A 16,084-nucleotide genomic window follows, 5' to 3' on the forward strand; every position below is an offset into this window, starting at 1 on the left:
ACTGGAATCGGTTAACAAAGATAGTCTAAGATAAGCAGGGTGCATCGAGGATAAGTGTTATGGTTTCAATTATGCCACGATAGCACATAGTATTCGAAGCTTGTCTCTTTTGAGAACATCTCTCTATGAAAGTTGGTAGACAGTGACTAGATGCAGAGGGAAGTGAGGAAAGATTTTATTGAAGAGCTCGGGTACCGAAAATGGGCGAAACTCGAACATGAGGTTTCTAGGAAATAATTGATGGTTGGGTCACATGGATCCCGAGCAGTTCTACAAGTTTAGAAAAGAAACATTCCAATAAAGATATGGCTACAGAGAGAAAGATTATAGGAGGAACCGAACAAAGCTTTCGACTGTCAATTCAGTTTTCAACTTCTTAAGGCGAATGTGAAGGGCTTTGGTGTAGTAGTTATTTTAGGGAGTGTAGCAAGTTTATCGCTGGCCATGGCTTACTTTGGAAGGTTTAGCTGTGTAAACTACGAAAATTCATTGATCGCTCAGTTGAGAAATTTGTTCAGAACTGAAGAGTATGTATATGACTTAGCTAGGGGGTTAGTGGGCATTACATTAAGTACAGATAGACATTGGTGCGATGCTCTGGTGCTGGAAGCCGTTCTCCTCCCACTGGTGGATATCATTGAAATGAAGGAGCGTGTGGTCAAATTCCTAGCAGGCTTCATAAAACCCTTTATTGCAGACACGGTCGCTGAAGCCATTCTGGGTTTGGAGGAAGACGTTAGGGTGAGTATACTGAAGATCTATTTTCAATTCGAGAACTACCTTTGATTGGACTCAGAGGAAGATGAGGAGAGCGAAGGAGATGATAATGAGGAAGGAGAAGACATTGAGGGCAGTGAAGCTGGAGAGGAGGATTCGTTGAACAGTGAGGAGATTCAAGATATGGCCCATAGAGAAGTGTGGAGGGAAGAGAGGGAGAGACTAAAGACAATTGGGGAAGAGGCGTGGGAAATATATAGATGTGTAGTCTTCAATGGAAATTTGGAGCCATTTCGTAGGATAACTAAGTTAGTTGATTGGTGGCTTCCGGAGAATTCCACCCACAATGCAATTGCGATTGGTGAGTATGCTGTTGTAATATACCAAGCCATTGGGGGATAGGTGTAACCCAGGGGATCTGCAGGTCTATATGTGGGGTATTTTAGGATTAAGTAGGAGTAATTATTTTATGTTTCTATGATGCAAAATATAGCATATTTGTAGAAGGAAAGATGTATCTGGTCTAGTGGGTCCACTTCTATCTATTTCCTAAAATTTTCAAGCAATATAGGGAGCTATCCCCATAAATGATAGCACTTAATGATTAAAAAAAAAGATATATTCAGGACTACGTTAATGTTGGGATTTATGGTTGGACTTATATTTGCTTATGATGTTATCATGCTATATGCTAGATTTACTCTATGTTATGTTGGATATGATGATGTTATTTGTGATGTTGTGTGTTTATGATGTACTATTATAGTGAACATGGAAGAGATGATGTCATACCACTCATTGTGAGCAGGGTGTGACGTTACGATTCTCTTTCACCTATGTGTTTACTTCACGATTGTATATATATGGATATATGTTGTGCAGGATGCAAGTACTAGACATTGACTTCACTTGGTTTCATAGGTCTAAGCATGTTTCTAATCCCAATGTAAAGTTAGTCAAAAATGATATAATGTCTTATCACATTCTAGGCTTGGTTGATGTCTTGTCAGTTCTAGTAATTTGGTTAAGTTACCTTGTAGGTGTTAAGTGCTATTTTATTTTAATCATTTGCGTTGGATTGATTTTATGGTGTTGATTAATTAATAATATCATAAATTTTATCAAAATGTGTAATTAATAAATAATATTTATTGCAGGTTTATTAAATATATTGTTAATGATTATTTTATGAAGTTGCATTATTAGAGTATTTATACTTATTTGAAAATTTAATTATAATATTGAAGCTTTTATATTTAATCATCTATTCATTTATTTTATTGGTTTTATTGACTAATTGGGAGTTTTAATTTAGTAATTATTATTTTTTAATTATTTTTCTCTTTGTTTTTGAAGGTGGAAGTAGAGTGAACTTTATGTTTTGCATTGAAGTTGCTATTTGAAGTTTTATGCATGTAGAGATATTATTTTTTAGGATTTTTTCTTTGTGTTTTATTTAGGGATTTTAGAAGACTTTAAAGAGGAAATTGTTTTTATTATTTAGAGAGTTGATTTGGAGCTCTGCTAAAAATTGAGAGAGGTGTGATATTGTTTTCAAGAGAATTTTTGGTGATTTGGATTTTGAAGAAGAATTTTGCTTTCGGGTTGTTGAAGGAGTTTCTTGTGAATTGCATTTTGGGAATTTTCATTGTTGTTGTGATTTCCATTGGAGTTGATTGAGCAGATTGTCATTTCCCAGATTGTGATTGCACTTCTACTTTCTTTTAGATTTTGTCCATTCTTCTTAGTCCAGGTTGGATATTCTATTAACTTGAATTTTATTTTATTCATCTTTTATTTTCAAAAAGGAAAGATTGTCTACTTTGTGTTTGGAAATTGTTTTCTGAAACTTTGGAGAAATCTAGGTAATATTATTGTCATAAATTTAATTATTATGCATGGGGATTTTTTGGGTTTTTCCTTGTCAAGATTTGTCTTTGTGCATGTGATTTATGTGTGTTATCCTAATGTTCTATTAATTGTATGTCAAAGTTTTGTTTTGATTTTTCTGAGAAATTATTTGGTGAAAGTAAATTTTGTTTTGGGGATTTTGGTTCTTATTGAGAAATTATTTTCAAATATGAATTTTCTGTTTGGAGTTATTTATTTTGCTTCCGAGTCAAATATGCCTCTTCTTGGATTGTTTTTTGATTATGTCAAATCTTATTTAAGTTTTATGGAGTTTATTTATGTTTTGTTTTGTATTCTACTACTTTCATATGCACTAGAAGAATTAACATATGCGCTAAAATAATTAATATATGTGTTATTCTGAGTCACATATGCACTAATCTGGGTGGCAAATGTGCTACAAGAATTAATGAATGTGCTAAATTAATGTGTAAATGCATGACAAGAATGTGCAAATGCGCTAAAAGAGTTTTCAAATCTGCAATACTGGTTATTTTGTATTTTTTAAATTATTTTTTAGAATTTTACCAGTTTGATTCAAACTAGAGACTTGATCTCAAAACTATGATTTTCCATGATGATTTTCTAGAATTGTTTAATTGGATTTAGAAGGATTTTTGTTATATTCTTGGATTCATGATGAGAATCAGATTTATTGTGATGGTTTAGATTGTTTATGGGAACCATTTGATTATGCATTATTGGATGTTTATGAGATACCTTTATGATCTATATTTTATCCTTAAACTTTAGGAACATGTCAGAGGAAGTGGCTTTCAAGTAAGTGGCAGGGCCCATAAGTGGCTACTAGGATATCTCATTGAGAGTGTTGTTAAGAAAGTGGTAACCTCAATAAATTTGTTATAGGAATTGGGTAGTTTTGACATTAACAAGACCATTATTGGCATGATTTTACTCAGAATGGGATTGGGAGGGCCTTATTGGCATTATTTTACTCCCTTGTCTTCACGAGAGGTTGAGTTGGTTCCGCATGGGTGTTCACTTTGGCACTGAGGTCTAGAGAGACTGCCAAGATAAACTCTGTTGATGATATGTGATGCCACTTTCCCTATGTGTGTCCTAGGTCTCAGCCTATGTTTTACAGGTGTCTTTGGTTAGTCTTTATTTTATGGTTAAGCATATGTTTTATGTTATTGTATTATACTTTATGATTCTTTGGGAGTTAGGCGTTAGTCTAAGTTTAGAGTGTGTGGGGTCTTATATAATTCTTCAGAGCATGGGAGGTGGTTCCTCTTTGGTTCCACATGGTCACATGGTTTGATGCCTTCTTCCATTGGGATTCATCTTCATTGGATGTTCATGAGCATGATGGACACTTCTACTTTTCTTCAATACTTGTGCTATGGATTCTTGGAGCATATGTATATTATGATTTACTATTTGGAATATATATTGTATATTTGTATTGGTTACCAGTACATGATGAGATATGTAATATGTAATGTAATTATGATCTATGTAGTGTTGGACATGGAAGTGTTTCATGAATAAGTTTTTACTATTATTTTACTATGGTTGTATATTTCCTTGTTGTTGTTGTAGTTAAGTAGTGACATTATAATATCCTAGGGGAGGATGTTTATATGTTTTGAAATTATTTGCACTTGTGCACTTAAGTTTTATATGATCATGTATTTTTAATGTGTTGTGGTATCTTTTAAAGAAATAAATTTATCTCTATTTTTCTAGTTATGTGTTTAGTTGTCTAGGGTTTCATGGTGGGCATTACATGTTGAGTGGGATGATTATATCCTATGATTTTAATTATTGTCTTTTATGATTATTTAATTTGTGGGGAGTTGGTTTTGTATTTCACAAGTTAACTTTGGTTTATGAGTTTTGTTTTAATTTTAATTGTGGGAGTTGGTGGAATTTCCTTTACACATTTTTGTGAGGGAAATTATTGTTCTTGGAGAGGATAGGGTTGCTCATTAATGGCGATTTTTGGCTAGAGTTTGAGAGGCTTGGATTTTGGTGCGAAGAGAGATATTTCTTGGGCTTTTCTTTCTCATTTTTCTTATGTAAAAAGGTATTTTTTGGTGGGAGATTTCTTCAGATTGTTGAAGAAGGTTTTGTTGGTTCTTGGATGATTTGTTGTGGCTTGTTTCTAGTTGAATTGATATGATTGAACATGACTTTCATCTGGGCTTCATCTTTAATTGAATCTCCTTCAGTTTGTGTTATCTCCACAGGATCTGAGGTAGGGTTTGAGGCCCGTTGTAGGAGAATGAATATGTATTTGCTTTGGAAAGAAAAAGATATTGTTTTTAGTACTTTTTATGGTATTTATTTATTTATCTTGTTTGTTGGGAAAGCATGGGTGTAGAGGGTTTGGAATGCATTCCTATTTATTTTTCTTTTCTTGGAATTGTTTAGGGTTTATGTACAATTGGAATGAACCTTGTCTTGGGTTGTTTTTGAGAAATGAAATTATGTATTCAATTCTCTTGCTTTATGTTTGAAAGAGGTTTAAAATTCTGAACTTTCATTGTAAAATTTGGTTTGAAGAGTTCCTCCCATTTCTCTCTTAGTTTGTTGGAAAATGTAATAAGGTATTGTGGATCTCTTATAAGTTAAATTTGTTATTTGTTTTGGCACTATATATTATTATATTTGATGCCCTATTATGTTGTCTATAATGGATTTTGAGTTTTGAGTTAGTAGGTCCTCTCCAAATAGAGTTTTTAAGTAGTTGTTTTTAGGGTTTATCATCTTGTAATTTTTGTATGTGACTTGGAGTCATTTTGAAGGGATTTCTAGAAGAGAAACATGCACCCTCAAATGGGTCTTTACCTGATTTCACTTCCAAGTCCAAATTGATGCCCAATTTGGAGCTTGAAGACCCTTGTTTCTGTCTGCACAATTTTTGTTTCATAGCCACAGTTACAATGAATAAAATCACAACAATAATTAACATGTGTAAATAAATAAGTGACATACGCATAGAAATAAGTGTTAAATATGCATTTTATGGGTTTTGGTCTTGTTTGGCCTAGTTTTTGGCCCATGGGTTTCCTGATGGTTTCTAGAGGCTTGGGATGGATTGATTCTTTGTTGTTTCTATATTTTGGGATTTGTATGGCCTTAATTGGATTGAAACATGTATTAATATGCCATTTATACTTGGATGTAAATAAATCCAGTGGGTACTACATTTGGAAGTGGATTTATTGATGTATCTTAATAGATAAGGCCTAGAGAGGCCCTATGTATGATCTATGATTTTGATTCTTGATTATGGATTCATATATGATTTATTTGAGATATATATGCTATTGGTTTTTATCATATCTCTTGATGGATTCCTAGATTATAGGTGTCTAGGAGAAAATTAGGGAGAGTGGTTCACAATTGGGCAACGGGGCCCTTATGTATCTGCTAGGGAAACCCATTGTGAGTTTTGTACTAGAGTGATAACTTAATTAATGAATTAGGAGGGAAAAACACATTTATCAAGATAATTGTGATTTTACTACCCATGGGATTAGTTCTCATATAAACTAAGGATGGGAGTGGGAAGGCCTATCCATTTGGGGACCTTTGGAGCTAGCATGATCGAACCTACTTGTCTTCATGAAAGGATCATTTGGTTTTGCATGAGTTCTTGATGGGCATTGGGGTCTAGATTTTTGAGAGGGTTAGACTACTAGGGAAACCCATGTGAGGCTATGAAATGACACTCTTCCCTCTAGTTGTATCCTGGTACCCTATCCTATGTGGTGGTGCGAAGCCTTTGGTGATACCTTGTGATAAGTCATGTTTAATCATATGTATCCTTGTGTCTGTGTGTCTTCTCTGATATTGGGAGGGCCAGCTAGTTTTCTTGTGTTGTGTGGGGCCTCATGTTTCTCCTAAGAATAGTGGGGTGGACCTAACGGTTCCACATGGTTGGGAGGTTGTTTCCTACCACCATTAGGGACCAGTGGGCATGTTTGTGCATTGGATGGATCCTATGTCTTCTTTCTATATTTCTCTCTCTACTTGATGTGGATGATTCAATGTTGTATTAGAAGGTGCTATGTATTTTATCATTGTTATTGTATCAGTATAATTGTATTATATTCATAGTACTTGGACACTCCATTAGGTATATTGATGTATTTTATGATAATATAATGTAATAGGATGTAGTTTAACGAAATGTAATCATAGATTAGTGCTAAGTGGTTAGATGTTGGTATTAACCACTATATAGTGAATGGATTTAATATCAAATCATATGAAAAATGTTTATCATAGGAACTCTTAATTTGGTGATTAAAATAAATCTAATGTTAGATATGTTTACTCATGTAATTATAATATTGGAATGTGTAGACACCTAAAATTGTCATGTCTAATTAAATAAATATTTTATGTATTTAATTACTTTAGCCTAATTCTTCTATTAATTAAATAAATATTTATTTAATTAATTCATTCATTTATCCTCTTCTAGCCTCATTTCTCATTTAAATAAATACCTTTATTTATTTAAATTATCCTTTTTCCTAAATTAAATAAATACTTTTATTTATTTAATTGATCCCACTTCTTCTATTAATTAAATGAATCTTTATTTATTTAATTAATTCATTAGCCTTTTCTACCCATGACACATGCCATTCATCTCTTAATTCATACACTACCTACCCTCTTATTATTTTCTTATTTCCTCTACCTACCCTCTAATCATAGCTGACCTCTTTTACACCTCTAAATCTTATCCCTCCATTTCATATAGTGTCTTCTATATAAGGAGATGCTTCCTTCATTATCAAACCTTGACTCACTCACTATGCATTCAGCCCCGACTACGCTTTCGAACTTACATATGCAATCAAGCCTACTTGCAACCACATTTCTGTTCTTTGTTGAGCTCTTGTGCACATAAAATCTGAGAGCAAATATATCAAACAAGATCAACGGAGATAGGAAGAATGGAGATTCAAACTCTATTGGACATGTGATGGTATAATCTTTGTGATTTCATTTGATTTGCATTGTCTTAGGTAATCTTCATATGTTATGGTGGATCTTTGCTGTTGTTAGGCTAGGGTTTTGTGGTTGAATTCATTTAGTCTTTCAATATTATTGTTTTATCCATTTTCACCATAAACAGAATGATTATTATGGTTATTTATATTGTTTAGAGTGTTGCTTGAGGTAGTGATGTTAGGGATCCCGCGAGAGGACTTAGACTATGGGTTTAATTTCCTTTTGCATGTACATTTGTTATTATTAAATTGTATAATGATTTATTAATGTTATATAAATTGGTAAAAAAAAATTACTTGGTTTCATTGTTAGATAGTTGTTGTTGTCTGGGGTTCCTTAGTGGGGTGTTGCATGCCATCTTGAATGGTTGAACTTGACTTCACTTATTCTCCAATGCTTGATGAATGTTTGATTACTTTCTCACTTGAATTCAATTTGCTAGAGTGTAATTGAGATCATTAGATGGATTAGGTTTTAAATGAGAGGGGTAGACCTCCTTTTATACATAATTTTCTGAAAACTATTTGAATTTTCAGAGTAGGCTAACACAATATCTAATTTCCTGCTCACTTGATGTAATGAGGACCAAATTGGGGTCCTGATTGAGAGGACTAGGGTACTATAGCACCATGGTCTTGAGAATCATGACTTAGCCTTCGGGAAAAGACATAAGAGAAGGTGAAAATGCAGGTTTGTGGGGTGGTGTGAGCATAATCAAAATAGTCATTGAGCATCAAAAGATGAAGTACCAAGGTGGGGTCTAGCTCAGGACAAAATTGTACGTGGATACAATTTATGATGCTACACGTTAATATTACATAAGATGCATACATACTCTAAAATATAAGCAAGAAAATAAAGAGAGGGCTACTTAATTATTTAAGTTTCAGCATTGTTTAATAAAATTATGAATGCTTAAAAAAATGCATTCTTCCTTTCTTGATACACATTCTCTCAATGCACTTGAATATAATTAAAAGACTCAAATTCAATAAATTACTAAGATTTTGAGTTTTGTTTTTATTATATGCCATTATGGTATACAATCAAATGTTTATGCTTAGGATAAGTCTAGTTAAGAGCTCTTCTACTGTCAACTGCATTTTCTTTGAAAAAATTACAGTTGACATTCCAAGATTTTTTAGAGAAGAAAGTGTAGTTTTGATATTGAATTTGTTATGATAAAAAATGAATACCTAGTCAAGAATGACAATTTAATGAAAACCAAACTCGTAGAATTTATAAGTTAGACATATGTGTTTTTCAATAATGTTCTTTTTTAAACAAAAAATAAATTATCAAGTCTTTGGAATGTTCTTGTAAGAGAAAAAGTACTTTAATAGCCCACTTCTCATCTATAAAAATGAGTAGTGAATTTAATTATCTATGCTCGGTTTATGGACTTCTATGAGGACCTTAAAACATAATATGAAATGATATATTTATAAAACTTAAAATTAAGACCAAGAAGATAGCAAAAGAGTTGTACTTCATTTTTGTCCTTTACTAAATAAAGAACCTATTAATGAATGACGCAAGGGGTGTCTATTTGTTTATGGACTTGGTATGAGTCATGGCATTAAAAGGGAAATAATTTGTAGATGCAAAGTGACTAGTCAAGTAGCCAGAAGAAGATGTTTCATCAAACTTAATAACCTTAAAAGACTATTATAACCACCATGTCACAATTGAGTGAAGGGTGGCAATTTACACAATCCTTGAATTGAAATATTATCAAGTATTGGTGAAGAGATTGACTCACTCTTACTTATTTATCACTAGTTGTCATGAGAACTAGAGGCATATATCAGGGTTAGTAAATGTGAGTGTGCATGACCAAACATTCCATGATAACCCTATTGTTGATTCAAAGATTCTAAAACTATAGGATGTTTGAAGTACCCAAGTTGAGTAAGGGTGGGTCAACATTTGACTACACTTCATGATAAGTGTTATATTTTAAAAGCTTTGGCCAAAGTGATGCAAATGTATGATTTCTTTCAGCCAGTTCATTTTGTCAAGACCATTAAATTGGTCATGTATAGTTAGCAAGTGTCTATAGTTGTATTGTCAAATGGAACTATGTATATTACAACACTATACTTATATGACAACCTTGATGAATTATCTTGTTTGTACCCTCATGAGAGGTAGGGTCACTTCTATTAGGAAGGTGTGGAGGGGACAACCGGGTCTATGGTTGGGGGAAAAGTGCTCAAGTGATTCTTTCCTTCATGTAGATTCATGCGAAGACTTGTGATACAACTCAGTTGGTCCAAATTATATTAGAATCTAAATTCTCTCTATATGTTATGTTTTTTCATTGCTTAATTTAAATGAGTGATGTTATTTAGGGAAATGAACATGTTAGAATATTATTAAAATTTATCAAGGCATTTTAGAGTTATTCTTTAGTGTTACACTATACAATGTCATTACATGTTGAAAGGTTAGTTCAAATGCAGAAATTTTTCATTTGTGAATTTTTACTTGCATCTTTTACTTTATCTTGTAGATAAATCTAGTTACTTTTCATGTTAGTTGAAAAGAGCATGTTATAACCTAGATACCTATTAGGACTATGTTTCCTATCACCATAGTCTAATATTTTTGAGCTTAGATTTTTGTTTCAGGTTCCTCTTTGCATCCCCTTTCCAGATTTGGGTTTGTTATCTAATTATTAGTTCTGCATTTGTCTGTTTATGCTTTTTATTGTCAATTTTGCTCCTTTTAGCCTAGTTCTTGCTTTCAACTTATCTAATAAATTCAAACCACTCAATAAGAGAACAATAAAAATCATCATAGTGCCCATCTCTGCTAAGGGTTTATAGTTGGGCCTATTGGTTGTTTTCCAATGTAATTGATGGGATTGGGTTTGATTCATAGTTTTCATGTTAGACTGTTAGACAAATCTGATACCAGGAGTAAATTGAGAGGGGGGGGGTGTGAATCAGTTTACCATCATAAATTAGAACTAATGCATATCAAAACCATTCAACCGGAGCACAAATAAACCAACACAATGAAGAATAGAACATGAAAGCACAATACACACAACACCAATATTTTGGCATGGAAAACCCGTTAAAGGGAAAAACCATAGTGGGAAATCCTACCCACAATTAGATAATACTTCTGCAACAGTATGTGAAATTACAATGGGGATTTCACTTGCAATCATACCAACCACCTACACCTCACTGCTCATCACAAAAAGAAGTCTCACTAACTTACAAAAACATTGGACTACAATTCAAAAAGAATGAACTGTGAAAGTAGCATCTCCTAATGCTTGATACAGTTCTGGTTAAGCACATATGTCTACCCTACAATATAAAAACCTTCACTGAATGATATATCACTTGTTCACACATAAAAATTCCTTCGATAATGTAGACATAACCATTGACCCCATCTGTGTATCGATATGGAAATTACATGAACAAGTCACCTATAAATATAGATCATCAACCTTATCGACAAGGTCGGCTAAACCTTAAACCGATAAACTCATAATAACAAATATTATATTAAACGGTATCACCGGACCAATATTATAATTTTCACTACATAGCATGGACCTAAATCAAGTAACCAATCAATTACATTCGCTGGAAATTCCACTAAGACCAAAATCCAACACGCTTCACCAACCGATAAAACCCTTAGTGAAGTAACACAAAAAGTCTAACTAGATCCAAATAGGACCACCATAATAGAACATCGGCCAATGCAAAGTCACAAAACACTTAAAATATGATCAAGAAGCACCTTCAACATGATAAAAACCAATTCCATTAGCCAAACCAAAATCTTCTGACCAAAACACCAAATATCACTTATCGGTAAAGCTAACCGGTACCGAGAAATACCAACTGGGAACATAAAAGATAGTTACTGGAGAACCAAAAAATGAACCAACAGAATATGGAAAACAAATAAACATCCAGAGTAAGCATCCAAAACCGATTCCAAAGATATGATCATACCAAATCAGAATCATAGCCAAAACCAAGATGATCACCAAGACTAACAGGGATAGGTCCAACTAGAATAGTCTCCAACCAGGATACAATGTTGACATCAGTGACAATAATTAACCAAATCCAACATATTGCCAACAATCTCCCCCTTTGGCATTGATGGCAACATTGCATTTGAAAAACATCCAATTGCCAAGGAATGCCAACATTCTCCCTCAAAGATATGACTGATTTTCACATGAATGCCACCTCTCCCCCTTTGACATCAATGACAAAGGATGGATACCAAATCAAAAATACCGAACCAAACAACTGACTGCTCTCCCTGAGTAGTAGAATCAACTCATCAACCCGGATCAAAGAAAATATCTGATAAGTTTACTGGATTGATGCATTCCTGCATCTCTAAGTCTCTTCCGGAGGGTTGATAACCCCCAACTGATCTTTGAGATATTAAAAAGTATATTTAGGCAATGGTTTAGTTAGAATATTTGCAATCTGCTCCTTAGTAGGCACATAAACCAATTTGACTTCCTTTGCTTCGACCTTTTCCTTCAAGATATTATACCTTATAGAAATGTGTTTTGATTTGGAATGAAATATTGGATTCTTTGACATATCAATAGGAACAATATTATCATAGTGAATAACAATAGGCTCATTATAAATTACCCTTATATCTTTTAGCAGTTGTTTCATTCATAAAATCTGAGTACAGTTGGCAGTAGCATCTACATATTCCGCTTCAGCAGGAGATAATGAAGTACATGATTGTTTCTTGCTAAGCCATGAAATTAACTTCTTCACAAGAAAGAATGCACCACCAGTAGTGCTCTTCCTCTCATACACATCTCCTGCCCAATCAGATTTTGTATATGCACATAATCTGAAGTCATCACTCTTTGGATACCCCAAGGTCTGTTGTGCTTGCCAAATACTTGAATATCCTCTTAACAACGATATCATGAGTTTATCTAGGATTTGATTGAAATCTAGAGGCAATACAAACACCATTCATAATATCAGGTCTAGTCTGAGTTAAGTACAACAATTCAGCAATCATTGATTTGTATCTACTTCGATTCACTTTAGGGGATTCATCATCCTTTGACAATTTCCAACCGGTTATCATAGGAGTACCGACATGTTTGAAATTCTCGTCCAAACTTCTTAAGTAACTCCTTCACATACTTAGTTTGACAAATGAAAATACCTTTATCAATCTGAGTAATCTACAAACCTAAGAAAAATTTCATCTCACCAATCATAGACATTTCAAATTCATTCTTCATATCATCAACAAATTTCATGCATACACTATCTTCTCATCCAAAAATGATATCATCCACAAAGACTTCAAAGATCAGTATGTCATCATTCTCATTTTTTTAATATAGGTTACTATCAGCATTACCTTTGCTAAAACCAAGCTTAGAAAAATATTTGTCCAATCTAGCATACCATGCCCTAGGGGCTTGATTTAGTCCATATAAAGATTTCTTCAATTTGCAAACCATGTCCTTGTATTCTGATAAAGAAAATCTACCAGGTTGCTCAATGCAGTCTTCCTCTTCAAGATATTCATTTAAAAATGTGCATTTGATATCCATTTGATATACTTTGTAGTTACTGTGTGCAACATAAGCAAGAAAAAGTCTTATCGCTTCAATTCTTGCAACCGGGGCATAAGTCTCACCATAATGAACCCCTTCCCATGAATAACCTTTGCAAGCCAATCTAACCTTGTTCCTCACAATTTGACCTTCCTCATTCAATGTATTCATGTAAACCCATTTAGTTCCAATAATGTTCTTGTCTTTAGGTCTAGGAACTAGTTCCCATAACTTATTCTTTTCAATATGATCTAATTCTTCTTCCGTTGCTTTAATCCAATTTTCATATTTACTTTCTTCAATAAATGATTCCAGTTTAATTTGAGAAATCAAACATACCTCTTCAGTAGCTAGTTTTCTCCTAGTCATCACACCTTTTCTTTTATCTCCAATGATTTGATCTTCAGAATGATTTGGTTTCACATACCTGGGAGTCTTTGAATTTTATTAATTTACTAACTCTTTCTACTATTCCTCCATCATAGTTGAGTTTTTTGATGTTACCGAAGTGACAGGTTCACTGTTCTGAGCAACTTCATGCATTACCGGTTCAGGTATGATAAATTCATCTTCTGGTCCACAGTCATATGATCTGATCTAATTACTGACATGTTCATCCACCTTGACATTTATGCTGTCCGTAATCCTATTCAATCTTTTGTTATAACATATATATGCTTTTCTCTGAGTAGAATAACCCAAAAATATTCCTTCATAATTTCTAGGATCAAATTTTCCCAATGCATCATCTCTTCTAATGTAACATTTACTTCCAAAAATTATGAAATATCTAACAGTAGGAGTATGACCAAACCATAATTCATAAAGAGTCTTACCAATATCACCTTTTATGTGTACTCTGTTGAAAGTGTATACAACTGTATTGACAACTTCCCTCCAATAAATATCAGACAATTTAGCTTATGTCATCATAGTCCTTGCCACATCCAATATGGTTGTGTTCTTCCTTTCCACCATTCCATTCTTCTATGGAGTCCTAGGTGCAGAAAGTTGTCTTTTGATTCCATTCTTCTCACAAAAGTTTTTGAATTCACCGGATGCAAAATCACCACCTTGATCTAATCTCAAACACTTTGTCTTCAATCATGTCTCAGTCTCAACCATAGCTTTAAAGATTTTGAATTTCTCAAAAGCTTCATATTTTTCTTTCAAAAATGCTACCCACATCATTCTAGAATAATCATCAATAAGTAACATAAACTATCTATCTCCTTTAAAAAATTTCATCCTTTCCAGACCACACAAATCAATATGAATAAGATCAAGAATTTCATTAGATTTATCATGTATGCTTCTAAAATAAGTTCTGACTTGCTTACCCATTTGACATTCTCTACATACCAGATTATGAGGTTTGACAACTTTGGGTAAATCTCTGACAGCCTGTGTTGAATTGATCTTCACTATGCAATCAAAATTTACATGACACATCCTCTTATGCCATAACTAGCTTTCATCAATCTAAGCAATCAAGAAAGATTTCTCACCAGAGTTCAATTGAGAGATTTTTCCATTGGTTTGAGTTCTGAAAGAAATTTCCAATCCAGATCTATTGATGATTTTACATTTCCCATCCTTGAATTGTAAATGAAATACTCTATCCACTATCTAACCTACACTTAAAATATTATGTTGTAAGCCTTCAACATAATAAACATTATCAGTGTTAGTCTTACCATCCAATGATATTGTTCCCTTGCCTTTGATCCTACATGCCTTGTTGTCTCCAAATCTGACTATTTCGCCATCAAATTTTTGTAGTGATGGAAATTTTCTCTTGTTACCAGTCATGTGATGTGCGCATCCACTATCTATAACCCATTCATCCCTTTCTTCAACTTTAGTAGCTAAAGCCTTTTCCTCAGTATGAGTTGTTTCAATGTCAGGATCTAGAGAATCATCCTTGATAGCAATAAAAACCTAGTCCTTACTGGAGGAAGCTCCATTACCAGCTCCACTCATAGGTTTATCATCATCATCATCAGTAATACCAAAATCATCATCTCCAACATAATATCATGATTTATCCTTATTCCTTCTAAATCTATGTTTGTTTTGATATTCCAGATTAGGCTTATAACTCTTCATAAATCTTTCATGCTTCCTAGCAGCTCTTTTAGGGCATCTAGAAGAAAAATGACCAATCTTATTGAATGAAAAAAATTTAAATGGGACTTTTCCTTCATACTTACTTCCAGCTGGTCCTTTAGGAGTTCTTCTAGCAATCAAGGCTTATAGATCTTCAAGATCTCTTTCTTCTCTTTCAATGTCCTCCATATCTTTAGCATACATCTCCTTCCAATCTATCTTCTACTTACTAGAGGCAGATGCTTTAAATATAGTCTCAGTTTTAGTAGCACTCTGATCTCCAAGTTCCTAAAGCTCAAAAGCAGTCATTTTCCCAAGTAGTGTATCTCTAGTAACATGGGTACTTGACATTGTTCGGAGCTCATTGATTGCAGTAGCCTTCATCTTATAAGTCAGAGGTAGGACTCTTAGAACCTTTAACACTATCTCATCCTCACTAACTGATCCGTCGTAGTATTTGATTCCCATAATAGTCTCATTTACTTTATCCATGAAATAAATTATCTTCTCATCTTCTTCCATCTTCAAAGTTTCATACCTTACCCGGAAACCTTCAAGTTTTGCAATTTTCACAGCCTGGTCGCCTTCATAAAGAGTTTCAAGCTTTGTCCAAATTAGCTTTGCATTCTCCAACTCTATGACATTCAATATTTTTTCATTAGATAGGGTGCTTAACAATGCTTCTTTTTCTCTGACATCATTTTCAGCCTTCTTTTGTTCATCAGTAGGTGTCGGTGTTCCAGAATTAGGATC

The sequence above is a fragment of the Cryptomeria japonica genome, chromosome 6, assembly GCF_030272615.1.
Source record: "Cryptomeria japonica chromosome 6, Sugi_1.0, whole genome shotgun sequence".
Taxonomy (NCBI): domain Eukaryota; kingdom Viridiplantae; phylum Streptophyta; class Pinopsida; order Cupressales; family Cupressaceae; genus Cryptomeria; species Cryptomeria japonica.